Here is a 23016-nt window from a genome sequence, read left to right as displayed (position 1 = left end):
TAAGCCATCTTCTTCCTTCAGACTGCTAATCAGAGCTCTCCTTGTGCACCTTCTGGAAGAAGGAACACAAGTACGTCTCATCCTGCTCCATGGCGTGGACCGTGGACTGGAAGATTATCTTGGAGACTTCTGAGGCAAAAAGTAAGGCTTGCTGGCTGTTCACATCCTGAAGGTCCTCCTTGACATCAACGCCCATCATTTGTGACAGGAACAGGTTCTGCATGCTTTTCTGAAGTTTATAGTTGCTGCCTATTCTGCAAACTGGGCTTGTTTGATAGTTCTTTTGCCTTCCAGCTTCCTGATTTCTGCATCTACTTTTGCACATGAGGCAAATGGCACTGGGAGGGCCTTGCAGAAGCATGAAATTGTTTCCTGCTGAACATGCAAGTTGGCCTTTCCTCCTTTGATATTTCCTAGACATTCCTGAAAAATTTCAGGTTACTTAATTAGGACTTCACTCAGGCAGGCATTTTATAAATCAAAAAATGTTAAATCAATCAAAGTGCGTCTTTTTCAACCAATTTCACCCCTTCAGGCTTGGGCCCAAGCCTTTTACTACAATCAGTGGTAACTGAACCAGCTGCTTCTTATGAGATGGAACCAAAGCTGTACCCTTAATCTGTAAAGGTTCCCCAGTATAGGTTCTCAGTCTAGCCTAATGCAAACATAAGGCATGGAGTCCAGAGTGAATTTTGCTGGAGACTGATTCTGCAATGACTGATACAACTGTGTTAGCATCAACTTCCATGAGAACCAGGTGACCATTTAACCCGATATTTATTTTGATTGGCTCTGATTTGGATGTTGCTATGCAATTTAACTGTTCCAAACCAGATGTAGCTTTCCAGGGGGTGCATTCTCATATCAGCCTACTCGATTCAGGCCTAGTGGGGCTCTTTTGCTGCCTCGAGTCCACATATTGTAGCCACTAGAATAGCATGCTGGCCCAGATCCTGAAGAAAATGTTAACCATTTGGTTGAGGCATAGCTTTGTTTTGGGGTTTTTGCTGTGGGCTGACCTGGAGTTCCTCTGTCAGGATATGTCCTGAGTGTAGCTGTGCAATTGCCGTCACTCTAGTGGAGTTTTCCCCCAAACTCAGTCTGCCTGGCGAAGGTGTCCACTTCCATAGGAATTCCCTGTAACTCAAAAGCTCCACTTGCTCCATATGCTAATAACAAAGCCAGTTATCGTGGCTGTTAGAAGTCCAGTTGGGCTTCAGCTAGTAGGTGCTTTTGTAGGATGCCATCATTAATCCTACATACCAAACAATCTCTCATTAGAGTTAAACTAAAGTCACATGTCTCTATCAATCATCTTAACCTCAAATATCCCAGCATCTTATAGTTCTCAAACAGCTGAGTAAAGCTGATCACGTCTCAGAATTAGAGGAGGTTTGGGGTCATAATATTCCTTAACTAAATCCATCAACTCTTGAAAAGTTTTAGTATCCAGTGCTTCAAGAAATCTTAGGCTCCTAATAACCGAAAAAGCTGCAGATCGTTAAGTTGTCAGGAGAATTACTTGTTGCTTTTCATTCTCTCCAATGTCATTTGCCCTGAAAAAAAAACATTCTTTCCCCACATACTGGGCCCAGTATTCCATGGCAGAAGCAAATAAATCAAGCTTTTTAAGTAAAAACATGATGCCAGATATGCTTACCCCACTCAATGTTGAGTGAATTTCTTCAAGTGAATTGTTTTTATTTCTCTTATTGCCACAGAGTGACACGTAGGTCAGACCGGGTAAGAATGGCAGGTTTCCTTCACTAAAGAACATTGGTGAACCAGATGAACGGGTGGGATTTAATGACAATTATAAACAGTAGTTTCATTGCTAAGACAAACTTTTAATTTTAGATTTCACCAACTGGATCCAAAAAGCACCAGTTACAGGGACCAGTATCCCATCACCAAGTCACCATTTGTATATGTGGGCATATTGTTTATCACGAGTCCAGTTTCCTCAGAGCCAGCTCTTGAAGTGACCAGATCATCTGACACGAGTGATAATGGGAACTGCAGATGCTGGAGAATCCGAGATAGCAAAGTGTGGAGCTGGATGAACACAGCAGGCCAAGCAGCATCTTAGGACCACAAAAGCTGACATTTCATGCCTAGGCCCTTCATCAGTCTAGGCCCAAAATGTAAGCTTTTGTGCTCCTAAGATGCTGCTTGGCCTGCTGTGTTGTTCTAGCTCCACACTTTGTTATCTCAGATCATCTGACACTTCTGGCTTCATTTATCTTCCAGGGCTCCCTGATTGGATCAGTCTAACAGCCCCAATCAGGGAACTTATATTATATGATGTCCATCTGGCTGACCTCGTTGCAATCACTACAGCTAATGAGTATGATCAGTGTCTCAGGTTTCTGAAAAATGCCCCATTTGAGTGATTTCTGCTGTTATTGATCGAGAGTGGTGTTTACGTAAGATTTTCCTGTGTCGTCTTACTTGTTTCGCCATATGAGGATTCATTGATTTTAATCCTGTGAAAAGTGGATATAAAATGAATGAAATTAGATTTCCATCGTTAAAACTTAACTCACTGTGACAGCAAAGCAGCTAGCAACAGGTTGACGTGGGATGTTTCTTTCTTTGAAAAGAAAGCAGAGTTAAGGTTCTGAGGAAGGGTCACTTGACCTGAAATGTTAACTCTGATTTCTTTCCATAGATGCTGCCAGACCTGCTGAGCTTTTCCAGTAACTTCTGTTTTTGAAGCAGATGCTGTGTGGTGGCTGTAGCATGTGGGGTTTTCCGGACAACATTGCTCCTGAACAAACACATCAGCACCTGGAGCTTGAAGAATTTCAGTTCAGAGTTGTTGGGCTGGAATCTGAGCTGCATTTATTGCAGGAATGCAATGAGAGGTGGAGATTTACTTGGAAAAGCAGTTTTAGGAGGCACTCACACCATTTAAGTTCGTTTTACATTGAACGTGCTTAGTGACCAGGAGAGCACAACTGTGAGTCGGGCACGTGAGGTGATCCAAGATGTAATAAAGTCTTGATCCTTGTGTTTATCCAGTAGCTTTGGTGTTATAGCTGCCCTGTGGATGAAAACAAAGACTGCAGAATGGATGAATGGACTGACTGTAGAATGATACTGTAAGAAGCCATTAAAGTAAATGATGATAAAAGAATAATTATATTGAAAGGGGGCAACAGTCAGAAGTGTAAATACTTTCTCTGTGGCCAGGACTTTCAAAGGTGGAGTTACTTGCCCAAAGTTTGAAGGGCAATAGAGAGGGAAGGGGTGATGAATGAATGAGGTTCCAGTTATTGTGGTCATTAAAGGTATCAGTGACACAGATAGAATAAAGAATAATGTTCTGCAGAGGAGTCTTGAGGAACTGGGTTCTAAATTAGTATGAAGATAGGGAAACAAATAGGCCAATCAGCCCTTCAAGCCTGCTGCACTATTCCATTGGAGCATTGCTGATCTGGTTTTAAGCAAAAACCTACATTCCAGCACACTCCTGATAATCATTCATCCTCTTGGTATCAAAGGTCCACCTCTGCCTTAAAAATACTTGAAGTAACCTAAGAACTTCTATGATAATGGCAGTTGCATTACAACGGCCATGCGGAAATTGGAAGTGTAAAGCAGATTAAAAAGCTTAATGCATAGCTCAAAACATGGCGGTGAAAGAAGTTTTGTTTCCTGGCACACTGAAAGTTGAAAGTTGAAGCTGTTCTTTTGGAATCAACTCCGTTTAAATTGGCATGGAATCAGCAACCTGATGAATTGTTTAACTCTGAGTGTGAATATCACTTTTCCCTGAAAAGGGCAGGTAGCAGGTGAAATATTGACCTCAAAGCTTATCCACAGCTCAAGAACGAGATAGGCTGGTGACTAGTGAAACGTACAAAATAGTTTGAGGTAGTAACTGAGAGACTTAGGGAAGAAAAAAATTCTGTACCAGTTATGATCTTCATATTTAATGAAGGAAAATAGCATTCATTTAAAATGGTACAGAAAAGATTGACTAGAATGTTTCCTATGATGAGAGGCTATGTAAATTAACCCACATGTTCAGAGTTTGAGAAGAAGAAGTGATTTCATTCAAACATACACAATTCTGTAGAAACTTGACAACATGGTTACTGAGAAGTCTGGGGAATCTAGAATACAGGGACATTAGCTCAGAGTGATGTGTAGATCATTTAGAGATAAGATAAAGAGAAATTTCTTCAGTCATAAGGTTGTGAATCTTTGGAATTTTCTCTCCCAGAGGGCTCTATGATTGAATATATTTGAGAGGAATACACAGATTATTGGCCCATTAGTGAATCAAGACACAAACTGATGGGCAGAAAGTGAGGCCAGAGATCAACCATAATGGCAATGGGTTACTCAGTCCATTTCTGTTCCAATTTATTTCATTCTAATTTTCTTGTATTCTCGTCTCCTTTCAAACAAGAATAATGATGAAGATGAAGACAAAAGTAACGGAAGACTATTTGTTCTGTTTTGAAACTTGCATTCACATTCTGCTTCACTACCATCTTCATTTCCAGGCATCAACTCAGATACTTTCACACAGTGACAATAAAATATTATTCACAAGAACATTTAACAATGGATTGATCATGTAAATGTAAGATGTGAGAAAATATTTCCCTCACTCTTTGTGGAATTAGATTTCTGCCCTGACCTGGATTCCATAGTGGGCCCTATTTCCACACTATAAGCCAAACACATCTGGTGAGAGTAGACACAGCTCTGTCAAACAATTGAAGGTAAGTTGTAGTCAAAGTGGTACTAGAAGTGATAAAAACAGAAATTGTTGGAAAATCTCAGCAGGTCTGGCAGATCTGAGGAAGGATCATTCAACCCAAAACATTGGCTCTGATCTCTCTCCATAGATGTTACTGGACCTGCGGAGCTTTTCCAGCAATTTCTGTTTTTGCTTCTGATTTACAGCATCCGGTTTTGCTTTTTATTTAGAACTGGAATTGATGGTAGGCACATGGCCAATCCCCAGTTTTATGAATCTCAACATACAATTTTGCGTTATTATGAATGAATCTTTCCCAAAAATATTTCATTTTCTGCAACTGAGAAGGGGAAGGTGCGCACTCCTACAAAGCAATCACCATTTAGAAATGGGATACATTTGACTGATTGCCTCTCAGGGAATGAACTCCTTAAAAATCGAAATCTTTCGACTAAAATTTTTTGTACCCTATGACATTGGAGAATCTCTGCAAATAAATGGCAAAAGTGTGCAATATTGCAAGAATTTGCCAGCATTTTTAAACTTTCTTCCTTGCATAACAATTTCTCTCATGAAGCATTTCTCAGATTGAAAGTCTGTCCTTTGCTTCATACTATAGTCATTATAAACCGCTAAAAATATCTTGTAAAATGATTAAAGTTTGAAAAATCACAATGCAAAAAATCTGCACCATGCAGATTTCTTATGCAGGTGGGCACCAAACAGATTTGCTGGCAGTAGAAAATTCATTAACAGATATAGTGAATATATTTTGTTTAGCATCACCTTGAACTCCCACCATCTGTCATCCATGACTTGCAACTATTTATTACTAGCTACTGCAGACCAATATAGTGTATCATACTTATCTACGATTATAGAATAAAATGAAATGACCTTTTACTGAGCATTGAAGCAAAATTTGTGTGTTCATTATATGTCCATGTCATCCTTCACTGAGTATACAAATAGAAGCCTCTGGGTTTATTCTGTGGCACAATTGTGAAATAACTAGACCACCTTATTGAGGATGATAATACTCTATGTTCAGTCTCCAGATTTTTTCAAATGAAATGAATGTAAGTGATTATTATGATGATCTGGTCATTTTGTTTTTATTGATGTAAATCTTCTAATTATATGCAGAATGACTTAGTCTATCATTTTGATAAAGTATTGTAATTCTGTTCATGAATGCAGACGTAGTTAATATTTAGTGCTATAGGGTAACTATTTGACATATAAATCTCGTGCTATTTAGTTAGACATAAAATGTTGGTGTTAAGAAGAGTCTGCTTGTTGCAATTCATTTGGTAATAGCTTTTACCAGTACTTAAACCTTACACTTACAGTAATTATGTAATTGCCATTTTCATTTGACAGACTGGAAATTATTACAAGTAATGTTATCACATGAACATTTGAGGTATTTACATCAAAATACATTCTTTGCAATTTTAAAAGTGATATTAACCTGTTTATTTTTAATGGATTATAAACACATTGAAATAGAGAGTAATTTGATATGAATACTAATGCCTTTTGTATGATAACATTGCTCCCAATCATTTCTCGACTAATCTTACACTCATAACAGGCATTAATAATGATTTCTTACCTCATAAATTTGAGTAACTGTAGATAGCTATACTCATTTTATTGTGATTGTGCTCATTGTTTATGACGTGAATTACAGTTAACAGATCATTCCATACCATATTTTCTTTATTAAGATCTGTTAGTGATTGATTGCCTTTGATGATATAGGTGCTGAGAGCAACTAAACTCATTCTTTTTACCTTCCATGATTTTAAACTTTTTCAATTGCATTCAAATATTTTTGGGACCTTGGAGGATTTATCTATCGGCACAAAAGTCTGAGATGTTATGTTGTCCTTCTCTGTCTCTCTCACACACCATAAAAAATAAGAATGTTAAGGTTGTTATTCGTGTCAGATTGTAAAAGTTAAATTTTCATTAGCAGCATCTCCTTAAAAAGATATTCACTTTTTCCTCAGTAAGATTGCTTACTTTGGCCCATCCTGCATGAAGCATATTTTTCTTTTGTCTTCTTTTCTCAACCGATTGCAAGCCTTGTATATAACTGAATCATCGCTTCAGTGTGGGAACATTTTTATCTGGAAATATAATGATCTGGATATAGACATAACAGGGCGGATATCAAAATTTTCTGATTATATGAACTGAAAAACATGAATGCAAAAGTCAAGGAGAAGGTTTAGTTTAAGTGGCAGTTCAACAGAGAAATTTAACTTGTTAAAATGCTTGACAGGGTAGATGTTACCATTTTTGTGAGACAGAATTAGTGACCGTACATATATGACAGTCACTGATAGAGCCATCATAAATATCAAGATGAAGCTCTTTATCCATAAAGTGCTTAGAATGTGGCATTCATTACACTGAGGAGTAATTGAGGGAACTAATGTAGATGCAGTTAAAAGAAATTAAATTGAATGCAGTGATCAGGCTTCTTTTGAACCTGATTTGACATTCTAATATCAATGACAAAACAAAATATGAACTGAATTTTTCTTTTGAAAAACGTTAATCACTTCAAAATGTTCATATACATTTGTTGTACAAGAGGCACCTTGCAGATAGAACTAACATTTTTAGAACTTAGTTGTACCACTATTGTTTCTTTAAAAGGGAAATTAGTTGATGGAGTTACACACCCTTCTTGGGTATTCTCATCCACAAACCCAAAGCCGTAGTTGTCATGTTCAACGGTTTAATTAACAGATTCTTGATTACTTGGGGCTGTTGATCTATGCTCACATGGTTGTTTGGTAAAGCTTAGGTATGGACTCAGAGTAAAGGGAACAGATGTCACCGAAGATATTAAAAACTGAGCTGTGAGCGTGAGTGCGGACACTTTGTGATTGCGGAGATACTTTATACCACTTGTAAACAGGCCTTTTGCTTACTTAGTAACTAGTGTCATCTCTTCAGTACTATGAAATACATAAAAAAACCAACAGTGGTCATTTCTGTGAAGGGAATATAAATAGCTGAAATAGAAAATTCTGCGCAGCGATGAAGAAAAATTTCACTGCCTACGCAGCAATCAGGAGAAGAATCGAAACAGAAATAAATAATGCTTGGTTCAATCACATCTGTCTCAAGCACTTTGCTGTATGTCTTACTAACATTCTTAGTTGTCAAAATAGAGAATGTTTACCACCAAGTGGCTACCTGAACCGACATGGTCCTTTCAAGAAGAAACCAACATAACATTACACATGTAGATATACCTTTCCGCAAGAGATCAATTCCACCATGAATGTGAGTCTCACTGCCCGGAAGGAGATGACTCTCACACTCAGTCCCAATGTCCTCACCTTCAGGACTGCATGGTTATCACACAGTTTGTTTTACTTCCCTGCCTACACCAAACAGCACCTTATGCTTAAAGAAAAAATTATATAAATGATTCTTTCCTCTGTCAAATTCTAATTTCTATGCCTCACAGATCCATTAATACCATGGATTTTGTACTTGATGCTAAAATATCCTCCTTCATAAGAACTCATTTCATTTTCTTTAAGGCATTTGCTCAGCACCTAACCTTACCCTAATTTACTGCAGAACAGTGAGTGCTCTGGCTGCTGGAGACAGGATGCCAGAATAGGCATACTTACCTTGTTGCAGGAAATATTGTTCCGTTGGGAGGCAGCATATGGACTATAGCAGTTAAGAACGTTGGAACAGGATGAGGCGATTCAACCCTCAACTCTGTTCCACCATTCAATCAGATCATGGCTGGTCTGTGGCCTGATTCCATACTTCTGACTTTGATCCATATCTCTTAACACCTTTGCTTAAAAAAAAATCTATCTCTGATCTAAAACTAACAAGAAGGTGGTTCATGAAAGTGGATCACCTTCTGATGGGCTGTTAGTGATTGACAATAAACAGTAGTATACCTAAGGATGCCTCAATCCCATAAATGAATTAAAAAAGAACACATTAGCACGATTAAACCAAAGAGGTGTATGTCAGATAAACCTTCAGTTTCTCAGGCATGAGGCCAGGAGACATTTCACAAACAGCCAACATAGAGATCAAGGAGTGCTAGGAAATTCATGGAAAGCTTTATTTTTAAAAGATGCATTGTGTGTCAGTAAGAACTTGTGTACTAATCTCAGAAATCATCCTGCACCCAGATGCGCTGCTAAACGTTTTGGAAAAGACTAAGGGAATTGAATGTATTTTGCGCAATCACACAATTCAAGAACATTTGCAAACTTTTTCAGTTATATTGACAACAGCTGTAAACTATGCTCATCATTGTTTGACGTAAAGTTGTGAAATTTGGAAAATTGTAAGATTCAGAGTTCATTTCTATGGATGGATTATGACCTTAACTAGTCTTAACCACTTCTGAATTATTTCCTTGCAATCTATTTCTGCGTGCTTACAAATTTATTTAGATACATGAGAGTTTGTCAGAAATTATTCCAGTTCCACAAAAAGGAAGCCATAGCACCTTGTAAATGTTTTGCTGGGTTGGCAGGAGCAGGGGGAGCGTAATTTACATTGAATAAACCTGGAAAATAGCTGTGAGATTGTCACAATTATTTTCCCACATTCATTGATTGTAATGCAGGCAAACTTGTGAACCAAACACCTGGGTGAGATGTAGTCAGTTGGAACTCATAGCTCCTCCTCATGGTTTATTTTATTGTTTTCAAACATTGGTGGAAAGGTCAGTGGGCATTAATCTGGAATTTTCTTTTCAGATGTTGATGACCTAGAGCACATTTTCAGCTATTTTTGAGTTCTGTGCTGTCATGTACTCAGTTTGTATAAAATCAAACAAAGTAATCGCTATATTTTTCTCACTTATAGCATGGTTCATTCTCAACTGTGACATAATTTTCACAGAACACTGTTTTAAAACCACATGATTAAATGTAACATAATCTAATAGTCAAGGTAGAATGAGTTAGCAATTTGCATGTTTAACATGCATAACGTTTGTTCTAGCTTCATGAGTTGAAATATTTAAAGAAAAGGAACTGTGCTGATTGTGAAGTCGTGGTTTAATGATACACTGTCGACTGTGTGCATTGCTCATCCCTGATGTCACCTAAACTTTTGAATTGTAACCATGTTGTTAGTGCACTCGATACAACCTACCATTTTGAAAAAATACACCATGTACATAAACAGAGGAAGGCCTGTTAATTGGGCTACATTAGTATAATCTTCCCTCTAACTACAAGTCTGATTTCAGACCATCCCAAGCTCCACGAAAAGAAAATCCCACCTACCTGCAATGCTGGGACAGAGGCGGGATTGCGTGGTCAGGAAAATTGCTGACACTCAATGCCCCACTTCATTATAAAATCTAGTCTTTGGTGTCAATAAAACTGATGATGCAACTATGGATTGCTATAAGACATTCAACCCAAAGGGAGCATGGTCTGGGGGCTTTATATAGCCCCATTCTCACAGCTGTGTTGTTCACTCTTGACTGTTGTCCCAAGTGGCCTTTAAAGGCATGCAGTCATGTGGAAACATCTTTAAAATAGCTATGGCTCAGGAAGGCCTAATACTTTACAGGATCTGAGTTTTCTAATATATAAATCACATAATGTCAATATGCAGGTGCAGCAATAGTGAGGAAAACAAGTGTAATGGTTAATTTCGAAGGCTCACACATGTCCTTCTGGGAAGGAAACCTGCCATCCCTACCTGGTCTGGCCTATATGTGACTCCAGACCCACAGTAATGTGGTTGGCTCTAAAATACCCCCTGAAATAGCCCAGAAAGACACTCAGTTGTATTGATCGACTGCTACTGGTTCAAAGTGGTAGCTCACCACCATCTTCTCAAGGGAAACTGGGGATGGGCAATAAATGTAGGCCAGCGAGCAATGCTCACATCCCACGATTGAATAAGAAGTGGAATATAAAAGTAGTGAAATTTTACTTTATCTGTACAGACTGTCGATAAGACCACATCTAGTGTAATGTATTGGTCTCCTTATTTGAAAAAAAAGAGATTTAATTGCTGTAAAATAGTGCAGAGGTCCACTCTACACATTACCTGGATGAAAGGCTTATCTTATGAACGATTAGACCGATATCCGTTCGAGTTTAGAAGAATAAGTGCTGATTTTCTTGAAACATATGGAATCTTAAGGGAACTGGATTGAGCAATGTGTACTCTGTTTGGGAGACTAAAGCTAGGGGACATCGTTTAAGAGTGGAAGCTTTTAAAACAGGGTATGGAATTCTCTTCCCCAGAAAGTATCATGTAGGGAGGTGATAGCATAGTGATATTATTGCTGGGCTGTCAATACAGAGATTCTAGGTAATATTCTGGGGATTCAAGTTTGAATCCCATGGGAAATGGTGGAATATGAATTTAATAAAAATCTGGAATTAAGAGTCTAATGATGACCATTGTCGATTGTTGTAAAAACCCATCTGGTTCACTAATGTCCTTTCAGGAAGGAAGCTGCCACTCTTACCTGTTCTGCTAACATTCCAGACCCAGAACAATGTGAGTGACTCTTAACTGCTTCCTGGGCAATTAGGGATGGGCAATAAATGCTGGCCTAGCAGCGATGTTCTCATCCTGTGAATGAATACACAACATAGAAAATTGGAGCAAGAGTCATTTGGCCCCTGCATTCAGAATGATCGTGGCTGAGTTTCTATTTCAGTGAATTGTTCCTGCTTTAGCCTCATACCCTTTGCACACTTTAGCCCTAAAAAATATATCTAATTTCTTGAAAACATTCAATATTCAAAGCTTTGGCATAAAGAATTCTACACACATACCTCTTTCTGGGTGAAAATAATTCTCTGTATCTCAATTCTAAATGACCTACTCCAAATCCTCTTGGGTTTGGACTCCTCAATCACTGGAACATCCTTCCTACATTTACCTACCCAATCTTTACAAGATCACCTCTCATTCTTTGAAACTCTAGTGATATTGTCCTAACTCATCCAATCTCTCTTCCTTTGCCAATCTTGCCATCCCAAGAATCAATCTGGTAAACCCTTTATTGCACATCCTCCATAACCAGAACATCCTTCCACAGATAAGGAGACCAAAACTATACACAATACTCCAGGTGTGGTCTCAACAAGGCACTGAACAATTGCAGAAAGACATCCCTCCTCCTGCACTCAAATCCTTGGGTTATGAAAGCCAAGAGGCCATTTGCCTTTCTCACCACTTACAGCTTACTGTCACCAGCTAATGTACAAGAACAGGCCCGTCTCATTGCACTTCATCCTTTCTCAAACTATTACCATTTGGAAAATGATCTGCTTTCCTGCTTATGCTACCAAAGTGAATACCCTCACTTCTTTCCATATTATGCTTCACCTACCATGCATTTGCCTACTCACTCAACTTATCCAAATCACACCGAAAGATCTCTCTGCATCCTTCTTATAGCTACCTTTCCATCCAGCTTTAATTTCTGGACAAATTTAGATATGTTACATTTAGTTCCCTCATCTAAATCAGTGCTACATATTGTAAATAGCTGGTGCCTGAATACTGATCACTGCGATACACTACTAGTCACTGGCTGCCACTCAGAAAATGACCTGTTTATTCCTACTCTTTGTATCCTGTATGTCACTCAGCTCTCTGTGCATGTTAAAGCAATGACCTCAAATCCCATGTGCTTTAATTTTATGTGCCAATCTATTATGTTGGAACTTACTGAGAACCTTCTGAAAGCCAATAGTGCAGTCTGGGTCTTTAAATTTATTCAAGACTAATTCAGAAAGATGTTTGATAGACATGGGAGTCTAGGGTGCTGTCAGAAAGTGTAGCTGTGACCACACCAGATCAGCTATAATTTGCGGAATGATGGAACACTCTCAAAATACAGACCACAGAATTACCATGGTGCAAAAAAAAGACATTATGTCTGCTACTGACTTGCTGAACATTTTCACTTAGTGCCAATTTCCTGCTTTTTCTCAATAACCCTGCACATTTTCTCTGAGTTCCAATTTTCTTCAGACCACTGATATGCAACAAGTGGCTTTGCAGGATTTGGCTTCAATCTGAGAATGTAAAATAATGATTTTTTAAAAATACACATAAGAAAGGAAGGTCCCAACTATTTGTTTAGCAATTAAAAATGGAAATATATTTTAGGTCCCTCACTGTCTGGAAAAATAAAAAGAATTGTTTATGTTTAAGATGTTGAACTTTCATTAGAATGAGATCTGCTGTGCATCGATGACAATGTTTACTTTTATTAACAGACCATCTTTTAAGCATTACACTGGCTTAGCATGTGTTGAATTGTACAGTATTTGAAAAGTAAAAATAAGTTGTAGCACTTTTCCTACAACAATATTTTTCCAACCTTCAACTTCAAAAGACTTCAACTTGTGAAGGCCTTTAAATCAAATAACATCTCAATCTAAATAAGCCTTTTGGATATTTTCCATCTGGCATCCGATGTAATACATGCTAGTTTCGCACATTCACACATGCTAGATGTTCTGAGCAGAGCACACACCAGACCTCCTTTGCCTGATTATGCAGAACCAGAGCTCATACACACCAGCCTCACTTACAACTCGAACTTGTTACTATCAAAATGTTCATCACCTTAACAATTCTGTAGCCATGGTATTATTTTCTTATTAACTAACAAATATTTCAGCTAACTGGGATGGCTGACAGGTGTCACCACCTTGGACATCTTCCTGAATGGAGCAAGAATTCATCATGCTTGTCAGCTTTGTTTGCCTGAATGACAGGCACTGTAACTTGTTTGTGGAAACGATCATTCTGTTTGATGTAAACCAGCCAACTTTACTATAGAGGGCATTAAGACATTCCCTTCATGTGCCAAGGAGATGTCTGTAAAAATTATTCTAGTTATCTAGGATGCTAAAGTATTTGCGGTTTCATCAGTAAGCTGATGTAATAAAAAACCAATTGAGAAATAAAAATATGGAAGCGTAAAAAATGTTTAGCAAATGTGTAGAACAAAGTAGCATTTCCCTTGTAACAATTTGTTTTGTATTTGTTCCCAATTTCCAAAGGTCCACTTCATTTACTTTATTCACTACTTCAGCCACTGATCGGATCAAACTCACTGCACAACAACTTTTGATACACCTGCCTCTATTATAAAAATTACTCTTCCTCATCTTCATCACTCCCCTGGTATAGCCCCTATCAACACTGTCCTAAGTCCATGGGTTGTAGACTCGAACATTGATGGCAGACAACTGACTTGATTTAGCAATTTATTTTCATATCTGGCTAAACAATATAAAGCACTATTGGGCCTTGCTTTAATCTGCTGAAATGGTCTACAATTATTGGATCATTCTGTAATACTAAAATTAATTCCTGGCATTTCTTTCCCACTAGAAAATATCTCTGTAAATCCCACTTTCCCCACCATCCACCCTCACTTCCTCAAACAAATATAAGGAACTCACGGCTTTGTAACAAGGAGTCAGACAATTTCTTCAGCTACCCCTCTTGCTTTCACTCCTTATCCCTATCCCAGTGAACTAGTCCCGAGGTTCAAATCTAAAGCAAAATATTGCACATGTTGGAAATCCAAAACAAGGCAAAAACAGAAATTGCTGGAGAAATTCAGCATATCTGTGGGGAGAATCACACACTTAATGTTTCGAGACTAATATAATTCCTGTTTGGAACTATGAACCCCAAAGGTTATCCTTTCTTCAAGCTCTGAACTTGCATATTTTTCTAGTTTCTTTTCTAATTGCTGTCATGATTTCTATGCACTCACACGGTTCATTGTACCTGCTCCTCTTCCATTTCCCAGTAAACTGCTAGTAGCCAAGAGGCAGGAAAGTGATATTAGTCTACAAGATTTTTTTGAGCAGTGTGAATGCAATTGTTTAAATAGCCTCCTGAACCGTAAAAAGATTGAGTTTGTAAGATTGACTATTGGGGGTCACCCCTACTCACTGTTCAACGTGTGCTGCTCCTCAGCAACATCATCAAAAACACATCAGTTTCCACAGGTACACTCAGTAATTTCACTTCCATCTCACCCCCAAGTGGATTTGTTACTGATTGCACAGCAGTCAGTTCCAGCTGGGACGCCTTAGTTACAGAACTATTTCATGCCTGCTTACGAGGTAATGTGGACAGCATTCATGCTCTGGCTGATAGTTTTCAAGTATGATCAGTAACTGAAAGTGTCATATATTGACTACCTCCAACAAAAGAGAGTCTAACCACCTCACCTGGTCATTCAAGGGGAATTCTTTCACTGAAAACCCCACTATCAACATTCTAGAGGTCCTAATTGACTAGAAATGTATTTGAATCAGCTGTGACTGGTAGATTAGTTCAGAGGCTGGGTGCTCATTCATGGGTAACTCACCTTTTAACTGCTCAAAGCTTTTCCATCTTCTGTAATCTACATAAAAGTTACAAGTTAGGAATGTGATGCCATTTCAAAAACAATGAAGAAATTTCACACCGTCCAGGACAATTGCTATCCACTTGATGTTGGCCTGGAGCAATATCCTGAAAAGCTCCTGCAGCTCTGCCCTGTTATAAAAATGTATAGCTTTGAGCAACCATAATTTTTTTTATAATGGTCAATATGACTGCTATAATTAAAGATTTTCCTTTTGAGTCCTATTGACATCAATTTTGCTCAAGTTCCTTGATGCCAAACTCAGTCAAATGCTGCCTTATGAGTAAAAAGGTTGATTTTTCCCCTCCAATCTGTATTGTAAGGAGCTCCTTTAGGCAGAACAAAATCCCAGATGAACCTAGTTACACCCCATGAAAGTCAGATACATTTTCTGCCCTAACCTTCATCTCAATTTCAACCATGGAGAACACGAAATGGAGCACTGTTGTAAGCATTATTTTTGAGCTGTACATAATTATTGCTGCTAAGATTGCTTTGGTGCCTCTGAAATAGAATACTGAGATCAGTTAAAAGACTAAGTCTGAAGGTAGATTCCAAAGAGGCTGCTTGCTGTTTAATTATTTTAACCTTTTCCCACAATTCAACCTGTAAATGGAGAGCTTCCCCAAAGGTCCTTCTGAAAATACTAAGGGTGCTGTTTCTCATGGGGTCCTCTGATGATAACTGACCCCATTCTAGCAGAATAGAAATCTTTGTAACTTGACGTTCTCACCACTGACAAGGCTGCTTAAGTGCACATTCTCATTCTATTTCGTTTCATCAACGCTAGGAACATTCATCTGAGCCAATTCTATTCTTCTCTCAGAACTTTGCCAGAAGTGCAGTGGGAGCACTATTTGGGGAGCAGCTAACGAGGAAATTTCCTGCCATCATTTATTCAAATAGTCTGCATTGTTCTCTCTGTGGTGAAATGTTTAAAGGTAAACTATGCATAATGCTTCTGTGATGCCTCCTTTAGTATACTAACATCAGTCAACTTCAATGTCTCATGATAATTGATTGCAGCCATTAGCACTCATTGAAGCCAACAGAGGATGTGAAAGGCAAAGAAATGTAACAGAAGAACTAAAGTAAAAAAATTACAATACTGATTCACTATTTCAGGTTTATGTTCTCTAAATACTTTAAAACTGCATGGTGTGAATTCAGTAATCAAAGTATTAAGAATAAGAATTTCATGTTTTGTGCTTCAGCATTGTTTTTGTCAGAAACTCTGGGAGGATAAACAGCTACTGCATTCAACATAAAAGCATTAAAAATGGCCCATGAATTATTAACTTTGGTTAGCATTATCTTTGAATTTTAAAATATATGAAGAATGAGTAGCCAAAATGAAAAGCATTAATCTCAGGGTTTTTTTCCAAAAATACACCGCTAATTAATGTAGAACAGTACAAATCTTTTATAGTACCTAAAAAGGTTTTTTTTTCTTATTCACTACAGGATATTTACTGGCAGCGTGATTAAAATTCTCATTACAAACACAGGTCAAACTGGTGATTTATCGTTTAAACAGAGCATTGCAGCATCTTTCAGTGGCTGGAGCTGCAGACAGGAATAGCATTGTTACATTTATGTCTAATATTTAATTCGTAGATGATTTTTCCTCTAAAAATAAGTCCTAATTAACCTTCATTGTGGCATTACATGCAGTTTTAACAACATTGGTTTTGTCAATTTCATTGTCATTATTCCACCTGGGAGAGTTGACATAATTTTCTCCAACGAGGTTAAGTACAAAACATAAAGATGTGGAACACCTGGAGAGTAGCGATCAGTAAGTCAATAATTTCGTATATAGTCTGGAGTCAAGAAAGTGTCTTACTGGATGACGATACAACAAAAATTGAATTCATCTGAGGTGTGACTTTGTTGACCTTGCTCTTAGCTATTTTTAAATCCATTTGCTAATGCACCAGTATCTCTCAGCTGACCTCAAGTCTTCTCAAGAAAAGCAAGTTGTACTTACTTTGGGGCATAGTAACAAAACAACAGGAGAAAGATTTCTCAGACTGCCTTGTCTTTCAATGGAACATGATTGAGTTTCAACCTCAGCTCTGCTTTCTCGGTCTGTACACCAGTCACTGAACGTGAGCATTCAGTGAAGCAAGTGATGAAGAAAGCAAATGCTATATTGGCCTTCATCGTGAGAGGATTTGAGTATAGGAGCAGGGATGTCTTGCTGCAATTGAACAGGGTTTGGGGAGATCACACATGGAGAATTGTGTACAATTTTGGTCTCCTTATCTGTGGAAGGATCTTCTGGCTACAAAGGGAGTGCCGCAAAGGTTTATGAAACTTATTCTTGGGATAGTAGGACTGGCATATAAAACAACACTGAATCATATATGATTATATTCACTGAAGTTTAGAAGAGCACAGAGGGATCTCATAGAAACCAATAAAATCCTAAAAGGTCTTGACTGGTTAAGTGTGGGGAGCATGCTCTTGATTGGAATTAACCCATTAACAACTCAATATCTAATACAACAAATCCCTACAGGAAGGAGGGATTTCAGTCATATAGAGGTTACATTGACAAAGAAGAGTTTATTTGTAAATATGGAAGAGCTACTTCTAGTTGCAGAGAGCACATATTTAGGGTGACTTTTAAAAGATCCAGAAGCGAAATGGAGAAACATCTTTTAACTCAATGACTGGAAAAGAGATGGAAGCAGATTATAAATGTAATTTTCAAAAGGAGATGAGATAAACAATTGAAAGGGCGAAAATTAAAGCTTTGGGGAAAGGGGAGAGTAGAACTCATTTTGTAGTTCTACAAAATACGTGGACCAGGTTTGGTGAGCTGAATGGTACTCTGTGATTCCATATCAAACTTAAGCCTTCTGAATGTGTTTTATTCAATACCATTACACAATTCTATTTTAAAATAGGCCACAGAGAAAATCCAGTAATAACACACAAGATAAGGCTAACATGTGTCGTGGAGATGATTCTGGAAACTTTAGTTAAAGATTTAAGTACTCTTTTGTCTTTGTTAAAGAGTGCTGAAATGTTCCTCACAGTGATTTAGCTCCAGGTTCCATATTTAGTTGAATACCAAAAGTAGCAAATTACAAGTTATGAAGAAATTTAGATAATAGGAGCAAGATTAGGCTTTTTGGTCAACTGAGGCTACTTTTACAATTCAACATTAACAAGGCCAATCCTCTATCCGTACACTATAGTCCCACTCTCTCCCCATCCTAATGAGGTTTTTAGTGTCAAGAAATCTGTTTAGTTCATTTTTAAATATGTTCGGTGATTTGCCTTCCACAGATTCATGTGGTCAAGCACCAAAGAGGTTCATCATCCTTTGCGTGACAAAAGGCTGTGTTTGCTGACACCATTGCAAGTGTGCTGTGTGACCCATTTAATAGTGCAGTTGTACCTAAATGGTTTCGGGAGACATGGTCCAGGACCCAAGATAGGTGGGTGGATTGGGGCCCAGGAAGGGAGGGGTCAGGGCCTGAATGGTGAATGGACCGTGTTGTCTGAGAGATTCGGGGATGGTTTGAGCATGTGAGAAAGGAGAGGTGTGTTCAGGAGAGGAGGTGTGTTTGGGGGAGTGGCATTGGGATGTTCGGGTGGGTGTTCGGGGAGGAGCAGGGCATTGGGAAAGGTGGTGGTCAGGATCCGGATGTGCGGGAGGTGGCTGCCTGCAGATGGGAGTGGTTGTTGGAGAAATGGGGTTGTTTGGGAGATGGGGATATTCAGTTAACTCTTCCCCTTTCTGAGATTCTCTCCCTATTCTCAACTTCTTCCTCCCTTCTGATTTCCTCTCTGCCTCATGATTCTCTCTGCCCCTCTGATTCCATCCTTTATAATTGCCTCCAACCCCGATTCTCTCCTCCTCCAATTAGCTCCTCGGTATGTTTCTCTCCTCCCTCTTCAATCCTCTCCTTCTCCTCCAACTTCCTCCCTCTACCTATTCCCCCTTCCGGCCCCAATTCTCTCTTCCCCAGATTTCTTTCCTTCCCCTCAATTACCTTCTCCACACCACCACCAGTTTTGTCCTTCCCCAATTCTACACCCCTCCCGCATCCTGACTCTCTGCAGTTGAACACTGTTTCAAAACAGTGCACTTTAATGCACATGTATAGTGCTGTACCTGCACCTGATGTCACATGCCCATTCTACGTGATACCACAGGATAGGAAATATGGGCATGTGCATTTCTGAATTCACAAACATGAGTAGTTGTTCACAGTTTTCGGTGTCAGCAAACACCGCCTTGAGAAAGAGATTTCCTCAAGTCAATATTACATGTTCTACCATGTTTCTTGAAGCCATGGTCCCGAGTTCGAGGCTCCTGACTGGAGAAACATTATCCCTAGGTTCAGTGTATCCAGCTCTGCCATAATTTCATGAGATGCCCTCTTATTCTTCAAAGCTTCAGTGCAAAAAGACCAATTCAATCCATTCACTTCCTCAGAAGGTCAAAAAAGAACATTAATTTAAATGTCGGTTATAGATTCAAAGGTTTTGAAATAAGATTTAAGTTCTCTATGTCATAAAAAAATTAGAGATAGCATCTTCAAAAAGTAAATGATCAGTCATAAAATGGATGAGATAGACAATCTTTAGCATTCTGAGTTATATATTGCATTAGAATAGCAGATCCTTAAAATACTGGTGTTAACACATTAAAGACACATGTGAGGTCCACTTGAAATGATGTTGGACCTAGGCCTAGTGGATAATAGAATTATAATGGAATTGCTGCAATAAAATAAAAGCATCATTCCTCAATTCTGTTTCTCACAGACCAATTGTCATCCTTCAGGACAGGCATGTTGCTCCTTCATCAGAAATAAATTTGATGGATTAGACGAAGTGTTTCCTGTGTTGTTAATACTCTGTGCAAACATACTTCTGGACTACAGATGAGATCACATTGTAACCCAATGTTCCCATAAAAATTGATTCACTCAAGAACTACTATAAAAAGAGCAATCTTTAAATTATGGGAACCTTTGATGGGCCAGTGGAGAAAGACACTTTCATTTCGAAATTACAGATCTCCACCTGTAAGCTTGATTGTCACCCATCACAGGAATGGAAGGAAATTGAAAGGAAATATCAAAACCTTCATTAAAGAAAAGCCTGATTCAAATACAAGAACAGCACATTGTCGGGTAAACAGCCCAGCAACTACAAAACAAGTGTGTACAGATCATTCAGCCAAATTTAAGGGAATAAAACATTCTGTGGTAAAAAAAAGCTATTTAGGGAAAATATGGCCTTGAGATTCAAGTATGTTATTGGGAAAGATTTTAACATTTTATGCCCAAAGAACAACCATGTATTTATGAACAAACGAGAAGGAGTCCTGAAAGATGGATTAGAATGTTACTTCAATTCCTTCAGGGCAAACTCTTTAGAAACCTCGTGAAGTGCCAAATTAATTTGCATCATACATCTTGAAAGATGAAAAGGACGAACTGTCTCTAGGGTAATATCTCTCAGGTTTTTGCTTTTTGTGGTTGTTCAGTTTCTGATAGGCTGTGTCTCCTGACAATTCCAAAGGATTGTCATTGTTTATGTGGAAAATTCTGTGCTTTGTCTACCAGTAAAAAAATGGCAGCATCTAAATAAGCACAATAAGTATGAGTGAATAAGATGGAATGACATCACTGCACTATTGGCATGGAATGCATATGTGTAATAAGGCTTGGAGCTGTCAGCAGACATTCCCTTCATATCATGAGGAGTGAATTAAGTTCGCTGAAGTCTGGCGTCTGTGATTCAGGGGACCGTGGAGAAAGTTGAGATGGATCATCTACTAGGCTTTACTGGCTAAAGATTGTTGTGAATGTTTCAGTCTTCTGTTCTGTGTTCTGAAGAAGGATTGCTGGACCCAAGACATTAGCTTTGATTCCTGACCCATCAGTTGTGGAATCAGTTAAATCAGTTGATCGCGTGCTGCTCGTGTTGTTTGGCACAGACGTAGTCTCGCATTGTAGATTCAGCAGATTGATGCTCCATTTTGAGGATCTCGTTTTTAGTTATGCATGGTGCTGCTGTTCAAATGCCCTCCTATATGTTTCATTGAACCAGAGTTGATCTCCTGGTTTGATAGTAATGGTAGAGTGGGGAATGTGCTGGGCCGTGAGTTTGAAGAATATGTTGGGGGACAGTTTTGCTGCTGCTGCTGATGACATAAAGAACTTTGTAGATGCCCAGTCTTAATTGAAGATTATTCATTTTACCACAGTGCCACACAATATGATAAAGGATCTTCTCAATGTGAAGACAACACTTTGTCTCTCTTACCAACACTATCATGCACAGGTACATCTCAGGCAGACAGATCAGTGTTGATGAAGCCAAGTATGTTTTTCTCTCTTGTTTCCCTCACCACCTGCTGCAGACCTGGTCTAGCAGTAATGCCCTTTAGGACTCAGTCAGCTCTGTCAGTTGTGATACTGTCAAGCCTCTCTGGGACAGAAACGTTGAAGACCCCAACCAGAGTACATTCTGTGCCCTCTGTACTTTCTCTAAGTATTGTTTAAGGACTGTTTCATCAACCAAGGGGGTAGCAAATGGTAATTGGCTGGAAGCTTCTGTTCTCATGTTTGACCTGATGCAGGAGAGTTAATTATGAGCACTTAGTGGGCAACTTTCTCCAATATGTGTACAATGGTGCTGCCAGCTCTGCTGGGCTTATTCTTTCCCTGGGGCAGGACATACTTAGGCTTGTGATGGCATTTTCTGAGACATTGTGTATAAATATGTGAGTATGACTATGTCAGGCTGTTGCTTAACTAGTCAGTTAGACAGCTCTCCCAATTTTGACCGTAATCCGTAGAAGTTGGTAACTTTATATGGTTAATAGTGTCAGGTTTGCTGTTACTATTTCCCTTGTCTAAGTTGAAGGCAAGTGGCTACAATAATACCATTATACCCAGGAGCAGAAATAGGCCATTTAGCCCATTGAGTCTTCTCCGCCATTCAATGACATCATGTCTGGTCTGATAATCCTCAAGTCTACTTTCCTGCCTTTTCCCTGTAGTGACAAGAAGCCAAACAACTCAAACTCTCATTATTATTTTAAAATCTTTCTTGGGATTTGGGTGTTACTGGCTAAACATTTGTTGCCCAACTTGAGTTGTCCAGAAGGCAGATAAGAGCCAATCCCAGTATTGTGGGTCTGGAATCACATGTAAGCTAGTCCAGGTAAGGTAGGCAGATTTCATTCCCTAATGGACACCGTTGAAGCAGATGTGTTTTTAAAGCAATTGAGAATGGATTTATGGCCAACATTACATACGTCATTCCAGATTTTAAAAAAAAGTTCAAGTTCTACCCCATCTGCCCAGAAATCAAACCCCGTGCCCCCGAACATAACCTGGGTCTCTGGGTTAGCAGTCTAGAGATAAAATGATGAGGCCATTGCCTCCCCTGTATTCATTGGCATTCAGAAGAATGAAAAGAGACTTTTTTTGTGAAAGATAAGTTCTTAGAAAGTTTCGTAGGGTATATGCGAAGAGGTTCTTTCTTCTTGTGGGAGAATATTGGACCAAAGGACATAATCTCGAAACAAAGATAAAGAGGAACTTTATCTATTAGAAGGTAGTGAATCTATGAATTTTTGTTTAGTGTTTTCTATAATCCTGCTGAGACTGGATTGTTAAGCATATGAAAGGCTGAAATAGATCTTTAATCAGTAAGAGGAACATGGATTTTAGCGATAAGATAGGAACATGGAATTCAGGATTATTAGATCAGCCATGATTTCACTCAATGACAGAGCAGACGCAATGGGTCAAAAGGTTTATTTATGCTCCTATCTCTGATGGTCTTACGGCCTTTGTGAAGTAATTGACATGAACTTGAGCTGACA

General features: G+C 38.7%; 1 long non-coding RNA gene across 1 annotated transcript in view; it reads left to right on the top strand.

Moving 5' to 3' along the window:
• The first annotated feature begins 5680 nt into the window (after positions 1-5680).
• Positions 5681-23016, top strand: part of LOC132209851 (uncharacterized) — a 162380-nt gene continuing 145044 nt past the window's right edge. The window contains exon 1 of the long non-coding RNA XR_009445994.1: positions 5681-5796. This is a non-coding gene — a long non-coding RNA (uncharacterized LOC132209851). The remainder of the gene's footprint in view (positions 5797-23016) is intronic.

The sequence above is a fragment of the Stegostoma tigrinum genome, chromosome 7, assembly GCF_030684315.1.
Source record: "Stegostoma tigrinum isolate sSteTig4 chromosome 7, sSteTig4.hap1, whole genome shotgun sequence".
NCBI classification, from domain to species: Eukaryota; Metazoa; Chordata; class Chondrichthyes; order Orectolobiformes; family Stegostomatidae; genus Stegostoma; species Stegostoma tigrinum.
This window is presented reverse-complemented; position numbering and strand designations above follow the sequence as displayed.